This window comes from Lethenteron reissneri, unplaced genomic scaffold, assembly GCF_015708825.2.
Source record: "Lethenteron reissneri isolate LAM-NWPU_2019-01 unplaced genomic scaffold, ASM1570882v1 scaffold_1619, whole genome shotgun sequence".
Taxonomy (NCBI): Eukaryota; Metazoa; Chordata; class Hyperoartia; order Petromyzontiformes; family Petromyzontidae; genus Lethenteron; species Lethenteron reissneri.
This window is the reverse complement of record NW_026891354.1, coordinates 2,501-16,136: the sequence shown is the minus strand read 5'-3', so window position 1 is coordinate 16,136 and position 13,636 is coordinate 2,501. Positions and strand designations below refer to the sequence as shown.

Here is a 13,636-nt window from a genome sequence, read left to right as displayed (position 1 = left end):
ATCAAACAGTTCATTGGCCACATCAAGCATGAATGTTTTGGCATACTCGCCATCTGTGAATGGCTTTCCATTCCTTACTATTGCCAAAGCACCCGCAAAGCTAGCGGAATTCCCGTCACCTTGCTTGGTCCACACACGTAGTTGCTGCTGACTCGTCTGCACTCTCCGCTGTAGCTCTTCGCATGCCTTTTTTCCTGCTGTCCCCCGCTGGATATTTCGATGCAAATGAAGCATGGTGCGTATCGAAGTGCCGCTTATATTTGACCGTTTCATCAATGCAATTTTATCATTGCATATTAGACATACCGCAGATCCTGCTCTCTCCACAAATGCAAATTCCTCTGCCCACGCAGCCTGGAATGCACGGTAATCATTGTCTTTTTTATTTTCGCCATCTTTTCCGTTACAAGGGTTGAAGCGGATAAACTAGTTGGCTATCTGATCAAATGGATTTCTACACCTTTACAATAACCCGTCACATGCTCGCGAGCCATTGGTTCCCGACCCGACCCACGGGTCACGGGTCACAGGGCCCGTGACCCGTGAAAATTTATCTTCAAAACTAATTTCTGTTTACTTTAAAATGACACAGTATTATTAAGCAATATCACAAGTATTTAAAAATCAGTTCCAACTGATTTTTTAAAATTATTATTATTTTTTTCAACTCAAAATTGTCTGGGAGCCATATGCCGTCACCGGAAGAGCCATATATGGCTCGCGAGCCATAGGTTCCCGACCGCTGGTGTAGTGTATAGTGTAGTGTATAGTGTAGTGTATAGTGTAGTGTATAGTAGTGTAGTGTATAGTGTAGTGTATAGTAGTGTATAGTGTAGTGTATAGTAGTGTATAGTAGTGTATAGTGTAGTGTATAGTAATGTATGGTAATGTATAGTAGTGTATTGTAGTGTATAGTGTAGTGTATAGTGTAGTGTATAGTGTAGTGTATAGTTTGTTGATGGCTCGTGTGAGATGAATAAGCGGTAGAGTTTGGAGAGCTATAGACATACAGATTAGTGGTCACAAGCACCACACATGTTACATGACCCGCCAGCACATGTCAGCTTTCTTTTACGTGGCTCTGGAAAATGTGGCTGAAGATCCCCCGCTCGAGAGTGGATTGGCAGCAAGGTGGCTCTGCACGACGCGAGGAAGCAGCAAGGTTGGACTGGACAACCCTCGAGACTTTAATTGCATTCAGGGCGAGCCACAGGTGCCACGATCGCACGTGGGCACTCGGTCAGTCGCGACGAAACCTACAGATCACATTCATTTAAGCAACACACAAGGTACACAGCAAATGCCACTTGTACGCAGTTAGTGCTTCGCTTTGGGCCAGTTCATTAGCAGACAACCGCTGGAGTAATTTTGAACTTTGCTCTTAACATCCCCGAGTGATTTCACTGTGCCACGTGCTGCTATTCTGCGCGCAGTAGCGAAGCTGCCTTGTCAACGATGAGAGGCGACTCCTCGCACGATGATGGCGATGGCGGAGGCGATTGGATTCGTAGCCGGATCAAGCGGTGCCAGTCCCCCTTTATACCCGCGTCGACTCGTGTCGTCGCCGAGACTCCGCGAGCATCCACTACACACCACTCTCCACCTCCGCCACCGTCACGTCGAACAAAGACAGGTCCACGACGCCGCGCTCCACATCGACGTCGATCGGCGCAAACAGCCGACCGGCCAGGACCTCCGACCTCAGGTACGAGGTCCTCTGACGGCAGACGGTGCCCGAGCCCTCGCAGGTGGCCTGCAGGAACAAGGCGAGCTCCACGTGCTCGTCCGGCCACCTCGGCTCTCGCAGCAGCAGTGGCAGCAGGGGGCTGTCGGGGCCCAGCTCGTGGTGGAAGGTCAGCGGGAAGAGGAAGTAGGGCCAGGGCCGGGCCCCCAGCTGGTCCGGCCAGAAGTCGACGGCGCTCTGGCGGAGAGGCCGGCCCGGCCGCGAGCGGTAGAGCACGGCCGACACGGCCACGTCCAGCAGCGCCGACGGGCGCAGGTTGGCGACGCGGAACGCGAGGGCGGCGGCGGCGTCGTCTCCCCGCCGCAGCCCCCCCAACACACCACCGCCACGTCGCTGAAGCGGATGGTGCCCGTGGTGCGGCTTGGGCCGCGCCATCTTGGCCACGAACTCTCCTGGGGGCGGCACGGGGGCGGCTCGGCCGCCGGGGTCAATTAATAATTGTCGCGCGCACAGCGCGTCCCAAGAGACCCGGGAGGGTCCCGCTACGTCGGGATGTTGGGCTGAGGGGGGCCGCATTCACCCAATGAAGCCAAACTGCGATTGTGCTCACACCACCGACCTGAAGCTTTCGTCTCCGCTCAGTTTCTCATCATCTCCACTCTCGCGAGCACCGCTTAGTTTCACTGTCAAACGTCACAACTTGACCACTACCCCGAGGGCGCTCTCGGTGCCAAACCACGAGACCGAGAAGCCGTTGGGGACTCGCACTCCGTCGTAGGTCGCTCACAAACTTGGGAGACGGTGACCTCTTGATGAGGTTTATCCAAATGTATTCTGATAGTGACCCTAAGAAAAGCGGACCACAAAGCAGTTCTACCGGAACCGTGGACGGTTTCTGCCTAATGCACAGAGGCCGAGTGCCTGTTGTGCGCGTTGTAGGTGACCTGCGTCTATCCTCGCATCACTAGCATTGAAACGGGCGTTTACTTCCCCCCCCCCCCCCCCGCCAACCCCCATGAATCCGGCGGCCACGTGGCGCGGAAACTCAGAGGAGCCCCCCACGTGTCCCGGGCACGGCTCTAGCCACGGGCGGGGGGGGGGGGGGGGGGGCTGCTCCGGACGCCGAATCCACGGGGAGGAGGAGGAGAGCAAAGCCACAACATTTACAAGGGGGAGTGTGACGCTTCGCCAGTAATTACAAACTAGCGTCGTCGAGTGGACGGCCAAGATTTGTCGAGAAATCCGTTCCCGTTTCGTTCCTTGGAGGGATAGATGCGACGACGTCACACGCCGCGAGCCCTTCGCGTGCGAAGAGGGGAAAGTAACGAATGCACGCAGATTACAATGGGCGGCCATTGCTGGTCGGGTCACGCGAGGTAATCAACGTGAACTAGCTCAGATCCACTGCTGGATTATATGTTTCCCGCCCGAGGACGGCCGCTTGTGTTGACTTGTACCGAAAGAACCAAAGGGGTGTGGATTCCAGCAGTCACGAAAGCTTCAAATCACATCGTGCTCATTGATATTCTTGGGTCAATGGGTAAAGTCACGTAGATAGGCTCAAAGAAAATAACAAAAAACAACAAAAACGACGACGCTTCGATCGCAACACAAGATGAAACGTCCCGTAGACCCAAGCTTATTAATTGCTACAGTCACGGAAGCTTGAGGTCAAGATGCTCATTTCTGGCCAACCCTCACATCAACTGTGTCGCTCATCTCCAGGAGAGGTCCCGAGTGGCAACGTGCGCGCAAGGAGTCCCGCTGGGATCGGCTCAGCAGCCGCCCCCCGCTCCACGGGGCCACACACACGGCTGACAGAGGAGCGCTTTGAACGTTGGCAGGAAAGCTTCATCAGAGGACTGCATCCCGCGCGAATGTGAGGGAGCGTGCGAGAGACTGTGGGAGCCCGTGCCTGCGATGGACGCTGGAATTCGGAAAGCCACGGAGGAGTGCGATTATAGCCACGCAACCCCAAACGGTGCGGGTCGCGGTGGCAGTTAAAAACCACCACGGTAGCGGAGTATGGGCAGCAAAACGACGGCAACTCTGTCTGTGCCACACTCCCTCCTCCCGCTCCACACCGCCGCGTCTCACTCGCTCACACGCACGCTGAGACAAATGTCCTCGGTGTAACCGTAGTCAACTTGTGGGGCGAGTGCTGTTTGCGAGCACATACGAAGGAGGAGCACGAAGGGATGGATGGCCAGCACCACACCCGTCAGCCTCCGTCTCCTCGGTGGCGATATTCACACACGTGGAGTGGTGGTGGTGATGTTCACACACGTGGTGTGGTGGCGATGTTCACACACGTGGAGTGTGGTGGGGATGTTCACACACGTGGTGTGGTGGTGGTGGTGGTACACACGTGGTGTGGTGGTGGTGGTGTTTACACACTATCTCTAACACACACACACTGTCTCGAACACACACACACTAACACACACACGCACTGTCTCTCACACACTAACACACACACTAACACACACACACTAACACACACACACTGTCTCTAACACACACACTAACACACACTAACACACACTAACACACTCTAACACACACTAACACACTAACACACACACTAACACACACTAACACACACACACTAACACACACACACACTAACACACACACACACTAACACACACTAACACACACTGCCTCTCTCACCGGTCATGAACGCGTCCAGCATGAGTCCCAGCACCATGTGCGTGCCCAGCAGCGCGGCGGCCGCGGGGCACGCCTCGGGGTCGGGGTGCATGGCCCCGTAGCCCACGGTCAGCTGCGTCTCCAGGGCGACGAGAATGCGGCGAGCAGCCCCGTGAGCCGCCGCACGCACACGGCGCCCGAGGGGGGCGGGGGCCCAGGTCGCCGTGCAGCAGCGCCAGCGCGTACCAGGCGAGGCCGAACAGGAGCCACGAGAGCGTGAAGCTGGGCGGCGAACGCGAGCAGCACCAACCCCCAGCGCAGCTCCAGCAGCCACGTCCACAGGTCGCCGAGGCGGCGCAGCGCGGCGCGGGGACCCCGCGGAGCCCAGCGCCGGCGGCTCGAGCCGTCCCGGCCGATCAGACGGCCGCCGCCGCCCCCCCGGGGACGCCGTGGGGCCGGTGTCCGCCTGGGGAGGGGGGAGCCGGGGCCGGCCTCCACGGCCAGGGACACAGGCGCCGCAGGCGACTGGGTCGAGTCACCGACTCGCTGCTTCTCATCCGGGTCGGGGGTCTTCTCGGCTTTGCCTGCACTGCGAGTCTGGCTCGCTGTGGTGTCAGTGCCCCGTCTAGGTTGCACGCCCTGGCGACAAATTTAACATAATAAAATACAATTCTCACGACGTTTCGGCCACAACGCAAGCAGCCGTCCTCAGGTGAAGAACAGGTCTGTCGGGAAGACGGCGTCTGAATGAAACACCACCAGGCTTGGCAGCGTATATTTAAGCTGGGTTGGAGGGGGGAAGGGGCGCCTTGACAAAGGAATCTGCATATCAAGAGGAATTTAGACACGGGGAGACACGCTGAGACACAGAGACACGGGGAGACACGCTGAGACACAGAGACACGGTGTGACACAGAGACACAGAGACACAGAGACACGGGGAGACACGCTGCGACACAGAGACACACAGACACGGAGAGACACAGAGACACGGTGTGACACAGAGACACGGGGAGACACGCTGCGACACAGAGACACACAGACACGGAGAGACACAGAGACACACAGAGACACGCTGAGACACAGAGACACGGGGAGAGACACAGAGACACATCGACGATGATGGTGATGATGGTGACGATGATGGTGATGATGGTGATGTTGACTATGGTGATGATGGTGACGATGATGGTGATGATGGTGATGTTGACTATGGTGATGATGGTGGCGATGGTGGTGATGGTGACGATGATGGTGACGATGGCGATGTATCCTGGTGGCGATGGTGGTGATGGTGACGATGATGGTGATGATGGTGATTGTACCCTGGTGGCGATGATGATGGTGATGATGGTGGTGATGGTGACGATGATGGTGACGATGGTGATTGTACCCTGGTGGCGATGGTGATGATGGTGACGATGATGATGGTGGTGATGGTGACGATGGTGATGGTGACGATGATGGTGACGATGGTGATTGTACCCTCGTTGCGATGGTGATGATGATGATGGTAATAATGGTGGTGATGGTGATTGTACCCTGGTGGCGATGGTGGTGATGGTGGTGATGGTGGCGATGGTGATGATGGTGATTGTACCCTGGTGGTGATGATGATGGTGATGATGGTGATGATGGTGATGATGGCGATGTACCCTGGTGGCGATGGTGATTGTACCCTGGTGGTGGAGATGGTACCCTGGTGGTGACGATGGTGATGATGATGGTGATGATGGTGATGATGGTGACGATGGTGATGATGGTGATGATGGTGGTGATGGTGGCGATGGTGATGATGGTGACGATGATGGTGATGATGGTGACAATGGTGATTGTACCCTGGTGGTGATGATGGTGATGATGATGACGATGGCGATGTACCCTGGTGGCGATGGTGATGATGGTGATGATGGTGATGGTGACGATGATGGTGATGATGGTGATGGTGATGATGATGGTGATGATGGTGGTGGTGATGATGGTTGTGGTGATGGTAGCGAGTAGCAGCAGCACCTATGAAGGTAGACACAGACAAAGATCCCCCGTGTAGCCTCTACAGACTGCAGGGGCAAGTGCTGTTAGTAGCGAGTAGCAGCACCTATGAAGGTAGACACAGACAAAGATCCCACAACCACCACCACCACAACCACCACCACAACAACCACCACCACCACCCCCATCATCACCACCACAACCACCACAACCACCACCACAACAACCACCACCACAAGCACTACCACCACAACCACCATCACAACCACCACCACAACCACCACCACCACCATCACAACCATCACAACCATCACACCAACCACCACACAACCACTACCATCACAACTACCACCACAACCACCACCATCACAACCACCACAACCACCACCATCACAACCACCACAACACCACCATCACAACCACCACCACAACCACCACCATCACAACCACCACAACCACCACCATCACCACCACCACCACAACCACCACCATCACCACAACCACACAACCACCACCACCACAACCACCACAACCACCACCATCACAACCACCATCACAACCACCACAACCACCACCACAACCACCACCACAACCACCACCATCACCACCACCACAACCACCACCACCACCCCCCACCATCACCACAACCCCCACCATCACCACAACCACCACCACAACCACCACCACAACAACCACCACAACAACCATCACCACCACAACCACCAACCCCACCACCATCACCATCACCACCACAACCACACCATCACAACCACCATCACCACAACCACCACAACCACAACCACCACCACAACAACCACCACCACTACACCACCACCACAACCACCACCATCACAACCACCACCACAACCACCACCCACCACACACCACCACAACACCACCACAACAACCATCACCACCACAACCACCAACCCCCCACCATCACCATCACCACCACAACCACCACCATCACAACCACCATCACACAACCACCACAACCACAACCACCCACCACAACCACCACCACTACAACCACCACCACAACCACCACCATCACAACCACCCCACAACCACCACCACCACAACCACCACACAACAACCACCACAACAACCATCACACCACAACCTCACCATCACCACCACAACCACCACCACAACAACCACCACCACCACAACCACAACCACCACAACCGCGATGAGAATTTCTCACCTCGGGTTGCAGTTCACACGAGGCGGCAGGAGCAGCTGCTGCTGCTGCTCGTGACGTCACGCGGCACAGGCCGTGACGTCACTTCCGGGATTCAAGTTCAAGTTTTCGGTGTCGCCCCGGGAGCCATTCGGCTCTTGAATCGGGTGCAACGGCAACAAACAGGAAACATGAACACGCACTAGAAACATCTTAAAGTGAATACTCCCCTCCCGCAACGAGCGGCTCTGTAACTTAAATAAATTATGTTAATGAGCCCCCAGTCACCGGGCGTGGCTTTGCCCAAATAAGGATTGGCACTGGGATGGAGGTGACGTCACGCCCAAGAGCTTCGCGGTCGGGAGTGGGTGACATGACGTCACTTGCGAGGCACACCGCCCCCTGGCGTTTGTCGCCGATGAGGTCACGCTGCGCGGTGACGTCAGAGAGCGGGGTCAGAGTTCAAGTTTGTCGTTGTTGGCAGTGACGTGGTGAGCGCTGCGCTCCGCACCGACCAGCCGAGTTCCATTCCCGCTCGTGGCCAACGCCGCCAGTGGCCACTTTCTGAGCCGGTCCTGAGCCTCCCTACGTCGACTCAGCCTCAAACGAGTACCCGGTGCGGTGTGTCAACATCGCCAGCACTGGGGAGACAAAGGCGGCCGGGCGTGGTGCTGGCCACCCACCCCCTCGTGTGCCGTCCCACCCTTAATAGGTGCTCGCTAACAGCACTTGCCCCTACAGTCTGTGTGTTGGGAGCAAGTTTGAGTGGCGTGTAGTCGTGGGAGTTGAACGGGCGCCTGCTGCTACTGACAGTCGTTGACTGCGGTGGGACAGACGCTGATAGACAGACACACACAGACAGACAAGACAGGCGGACAGACACAGACAAGAGGAACACAGAGACAGAGAGACGACATAGACACAGAGAGAGGCAGAGAGAGACACACAGAGGCGAACAGAGACACAGAGGGACTGAGAGATGTTGAATCGAACACACTGAACTCGCTCCATTGACAGAGATTCCTCGATCTTTGCCCATCCCCGGAAGTCGTTCTAGTTTCTATTTCCCTGTGTGGTGTGTAGTGCAAGCAGTGTGGGATATCGATGTACACAGATATGAACAAGATCAGCAGACAAGACGTCTTTCATCTAACAGTGTCTCCGCGAAACAAAGGAATGTTTTACACAAAATATAATTACTGCAGCATTCAGTGCAAGTCAACTGTGGACCGGTTGTGGTGTACAATTTATACGTAAATATACAAGCACACGACTTCATTTATCTGTGACGAACGCTGCACTTTCCATCGCTTTCATGCAGGGGCGATGCAAACCTACGCGCCCCCTGCATGAACGACGGAGGCGCAGGGACAGACGTTCGATCGCGTTGGAATCGATCTGCAGACGGCGGTCTTCTGGCACGGCCAGCAGCTCTGTGTCGCCTCATCTCAACCCCGCGACCCCAACCAGTTGAAGTCCGCATCAAACAGAACCCCGGCAAGGCCATCTACTTCACGACGAGAGAAAATTCACACTAAATGTCGTTTTCAATGAAGTCTTCCAGATGTAAAATAACAAGCTTTAATGAATAAACACAATCATCAAATTCAAAACATAATACAATTCAAAGTTGTTTCATTTTCAAACTTTAAAACGGAGCATCGGGAGTTTGCGTGGATGCGTCGTTCGTGTGCAATTTTTTCGTGACTTTCCTGGCCCAAGGCCGTGAATGGTCGTGAGGGGGCTGCAGGCGGTCAGGCTTGCTTCAACCCCATGGTTGTGAACATCCAGACGTTAATCAGCAAGGAGCATTTCTTATTCTAATTCGACAAAATCTACGTCAACACATAATACAAAATTATAATTCGTGTTGTAGAGAATCTATCTCCTCTACGTGTAACTTTTAAGTGGTATCCCTTGTAACTGATGAATGATCCGAGCGTGCTCGCTATTTCAAAGACAATGAGTTGCTGCTCCAGAGGGAGATGCTTCCTGAAAACACAAAAATACCCTTTGACCTGTATCACAAGCACAATGAGTCTCACCTGAGTTATCTGTACAGGTTACTTGCAAAACACACACTGTGTCATAACATCACTTATTCAATGTTTGACCCTTATAGACAAAAGGTTACATGTACGCACACCATCAGACAAGTATTCAGTCTAAATTATTGACAGGCATAAGAACAAAATTGAATGACTGCACTGAAATATGCTTTATTAGTTTACATCCTATTAACAAGAAGCTAATTTAAAAAATACGCACCGTCTGCTTAACAGTGTATGTACAACATACTAATGCACCATTCAAAACGAGTCGGCCATTGCATGCTGGCATCTGGGTAAAAATGTAGCAAATTCTAAACATTACCTACAAACTCCACAACTGAGATGCCACATCAACCATCGCCCCCCAGACAGGCTCTTGTCCACACGCAGGCCGGTGCAGGGCCACCACCTTGTGCCACAGGGGCAGCTGCCACTTGGGGATGTTTCGAGTGTTTGAGACGAGATACGATTTAAAACTCCGAGTTGCCAGAGGCGTTTAAGCAAGCACCATGTAAATGCAATTATGATGAGAACATAGTGAATGCTTGGGAGCTTATTGGCTCTCGCTCCTGGTTAGAGATCTACCCAAGACACAGGTCCACAAAGACTGGCCGCTCTTACCCTGCAGGTTGAACCTAGGAACTGAGTGTTCAACTTCACATTCTTGTCATTAAAGGCCTGTGACAAAGGTGCATCTATTGGAGCGACATTGTCTCTGGCTTAAACATCTACCGGGTCTCCATTTGACTTCGTGTTGTCTCGGAGGAAGTCCACCCACACCTCCACTTCCACAAACTGCTGGGAGTTGCCTCGCTCTGCCTCACAGTCAGAATTATCCTCCTGCTTCACATTGCCTCCATCGATGTGAAGGTCCCATTTTAAAGTTGAATCTTCATCTTCACATTTTACCTTCACTTCTTCGCTCTTCACCATCACTTCTTCACATTTCACCTTCACCTCTTCATATTCCACCTTGATTTCTCTAAAAGTGTCCAAGCTGGGATTTTCTTCCGGTTCTTGTTTGATGACAGATGGGCTCATTGCAGCACGTTGACCTTTCACAAGCTGATTTCAGACTCCACTCCTGGTGGATCTTCTGATGCTTGTGTCTTCTCTGGTGTGTATGAAGATTTGATGACTGTGCAAACGCCTTCCCACACACAGTGCACTTGAAGGGTTTCTCTCCCGTGTGTGTTCTCTGGTGTTCTACAAGAGCAGATGAACGTGCAAACGCCTTCCCACACACAGTGCACTTGAAGGGTTTCTCTCCCGTGTGTGTTCTCTGGTGTTCTACAAGAGCAGATGAATGTGCAAACGCCTTCCCACACACACTGCATTTGAAGGGTTTCTCTCCCGTGTGTGTTCTCTGGTGTTTTACAAGAGTAGATGACTGTGCAAACGCCTTCCCACACGGAGTGCACCTGAATGGTTTCTCTCCCGTGTGAGTTCTCTGGTGTATTACAAGATCAGATGACTGTGCAAACGCCCTCCCACACACACTGCACTTGAAGGGTTTCTCTCCCGTGTGAGTTCTCTGGTGTATTACAAGATTTGATGACTGTGCAAACGCCCTCCCACACACACTGCACTTGAAGGGTTTCTCTCCTGTGTGAGTTCTCTGGTGCCGTGTCAAATGTCCAGTATGATCCGTGCTGTATGCACACCGGTCGCATTGATGCCTTGTCGCACCGAGCTGCGCCGAGTGCCTTTGCTCCATCAGACCAATTCTACAGAGGAAGCGACAGCTGCAGACAGAAAAAAGAATATCCACACCATCTACACGTCAGTATCGAGGCACAGCGGAATGCATATATACACAGTCACACGTGACTTACACGTCTATACTTATTCATAGATATGCATGATATAGTGAAAAAGTTTACCAAGTTCATCACACGGGCTGTTATGGCACACAATGAGAGGGTGAATGGTCACAAACATGCCTGGAAGCCCTAGTATCTTCAAAATGAATGTTAACCCAAAGCTCTGAGCAAACAATTTCAGCTGTCTGGCTACAAAAGAATATTTATGAAAGCTAAATTCGGCTGACATAGCAAAGGGTGTTGAAAACAATCCTATTTGTGTTATGCGTAAATTAATACTGGTAGGAACCTCCTGGTTACACCAGCCCACAGGGGATTGTTGTGTCGTCGTGAAGGGAGGGGTTGGGTGGGGAGGGGCTGGGTGGGGCTGGGTGGTGGGTGGGAGGGGTGGGGCTGGGTGGGGAGGGTGGGGCTGGGTGGGGGGTGGGAGGGGTGGGAGGGGTGGGAGGGGTGGGGCTGGGTGGGGAGGGGCTGGTCACCCCGTGGTGCCCTTATAAAACTCAACGTTTAACCTAATCACGCCGGCTTGTGCCCGCCCTCACAGTCGGCATATTTGCGGAATACACCACGCCGCCGTTGACCCTGCAGGCCATTGAGCGAGCAACCCGACGTTCCTAGCAGCTCCCTCCGCAGCAGCAGGAATGTGTTCAGTGGCAACTTAGCGGTATGAAGCCAGGCTCAGATGTCCTTGAATGATGGGATGAACAGATCTGACGTCAGCTGCTGCACGTGTGTGTGCTGTGCTAACTTCCTGCTTCCACTCTTATAAAGAGTTCCAGAGGAAAACTAAAATAAACTATTGTTTTGTTACAACCTCCGTGTTCATCAGAGTTAATATACTTTACACTGTCACACACTGCCCAGTTTTCCTCCACATTCAGCGTCTTTGACAGACAGATATTGACACGCGTAGTCTGGTTCTTTCGGTAAAGTCACGTAGATAGGAAATAAAAATAACAGATCATGAAATTAAATTAAAATAAACACCACTTGTGTTGCGATCGAAACGTCGTGGGTTTATTCTTTATTTGCAAATTTTTTAATTTAATATTATTATCTGTTATTCTTTTTTATCTCCGTGATTTTACCGAAAGAACCAAGAATATGAATTGCTGCAGTTACTAAAGTTTCAAGTCAAAACATTGACACACGCGTTGACAAAACCCCACCTTGTTGTTGTTGTTGTGGGCAGGTAGCTTCTGTAAACAAGAGCGGTACAGCAGCTCAGGCGGGCTGGGCTGGTAAAAAAACGAAAAAAAAAACTGCGTTATATCTACAATAAACCAAAGTGACAAAGTAGCGAGCCGCGTGAAGACAAATTAAACTTAAGGGAGGGAATTAAAGCAAACGCGACCAGGCGAGGGCAGGAGGCAAGGCCCCGCGTGTCTAGGCCCCGCGTTGTAAAGTTCCAACTTGGACATCGATTCACAAGCTGCTGCTGCTCTATTGACATCCCTACGAGAGAGAGAGCGAGGCTCTACCTTGGTAAACAACAACAACAACCACAACAACAACAACCACAACAACAACCACCACGACGATGAGAATTTCTCACCTCGGATTTCACTGCACGCGCGGAGCGACAGCTTCCTGTGACCTCGTGACGTCACGCGGTAGTAGGTGACATGACGTCACTTCTGGGTACGTATGAATAAATTATGTTAATGAGACCGTCGCAATATACTGGTGACGTTTTTAACGAACTCTTTATGTTAATGAGCCGCCCGTCACTGGGCGTGGCTTTGCCCAAATAAGGATTGGCAACTGGAACGTCTGCAGTGACCGAGGCGGAGGTGACGTCACGTTCAAGAGCGCGGGGGACGGGGGGAGGGAGGGGAACATCATCCGCCTTGTGGGGTCGAAAACGAGTACCTCTTTTTCTCGGGAAGTCAACAGTGGTTGTCCTCTGGATAGAAGTGCTCCTGCCATGGGAACGTGGAATTCCCACCAGTGGCTCAGGACATGTGAACAGAACACGAGCCACCAATGCCTCGCTTCTCATTTAAGCAGGAAATCGGTTTGACGTTTTGATTGTAATAATGTGACGTAGCGTCGTCCTTGACAGCCTCATTGCCGCATGAAGACATCCTCCTGCCCCTCTGTGTCATTGCTTTCATGGCTTTATTTTGGTGATTTCGAAAAGTGTATTGGTTTGGCCATGTATGTTGTAGTACAGAGTTAGACTGCCTTAATCTAAGTTGTCTTGTGGTTGTTGTTGTTTGACTTGCATCCCACTGAGATGTTTGCACAC

The 13,636-nt window shown here is 52.6% G+C and overlaps 1 pseudogene; it reads right to left on the bottom strand.

The window, feature by feature from the left end:
* Positions 1-1,585: 1,585 nt before the first annotated feature.
* The window catches only part of LOC133362791 (inward rectifier potassium channel 13-like), a 13,567-nt pseudogene continuing 1,516 nt past the window's right edge, over positions 1,586-13,636 (bottom strand).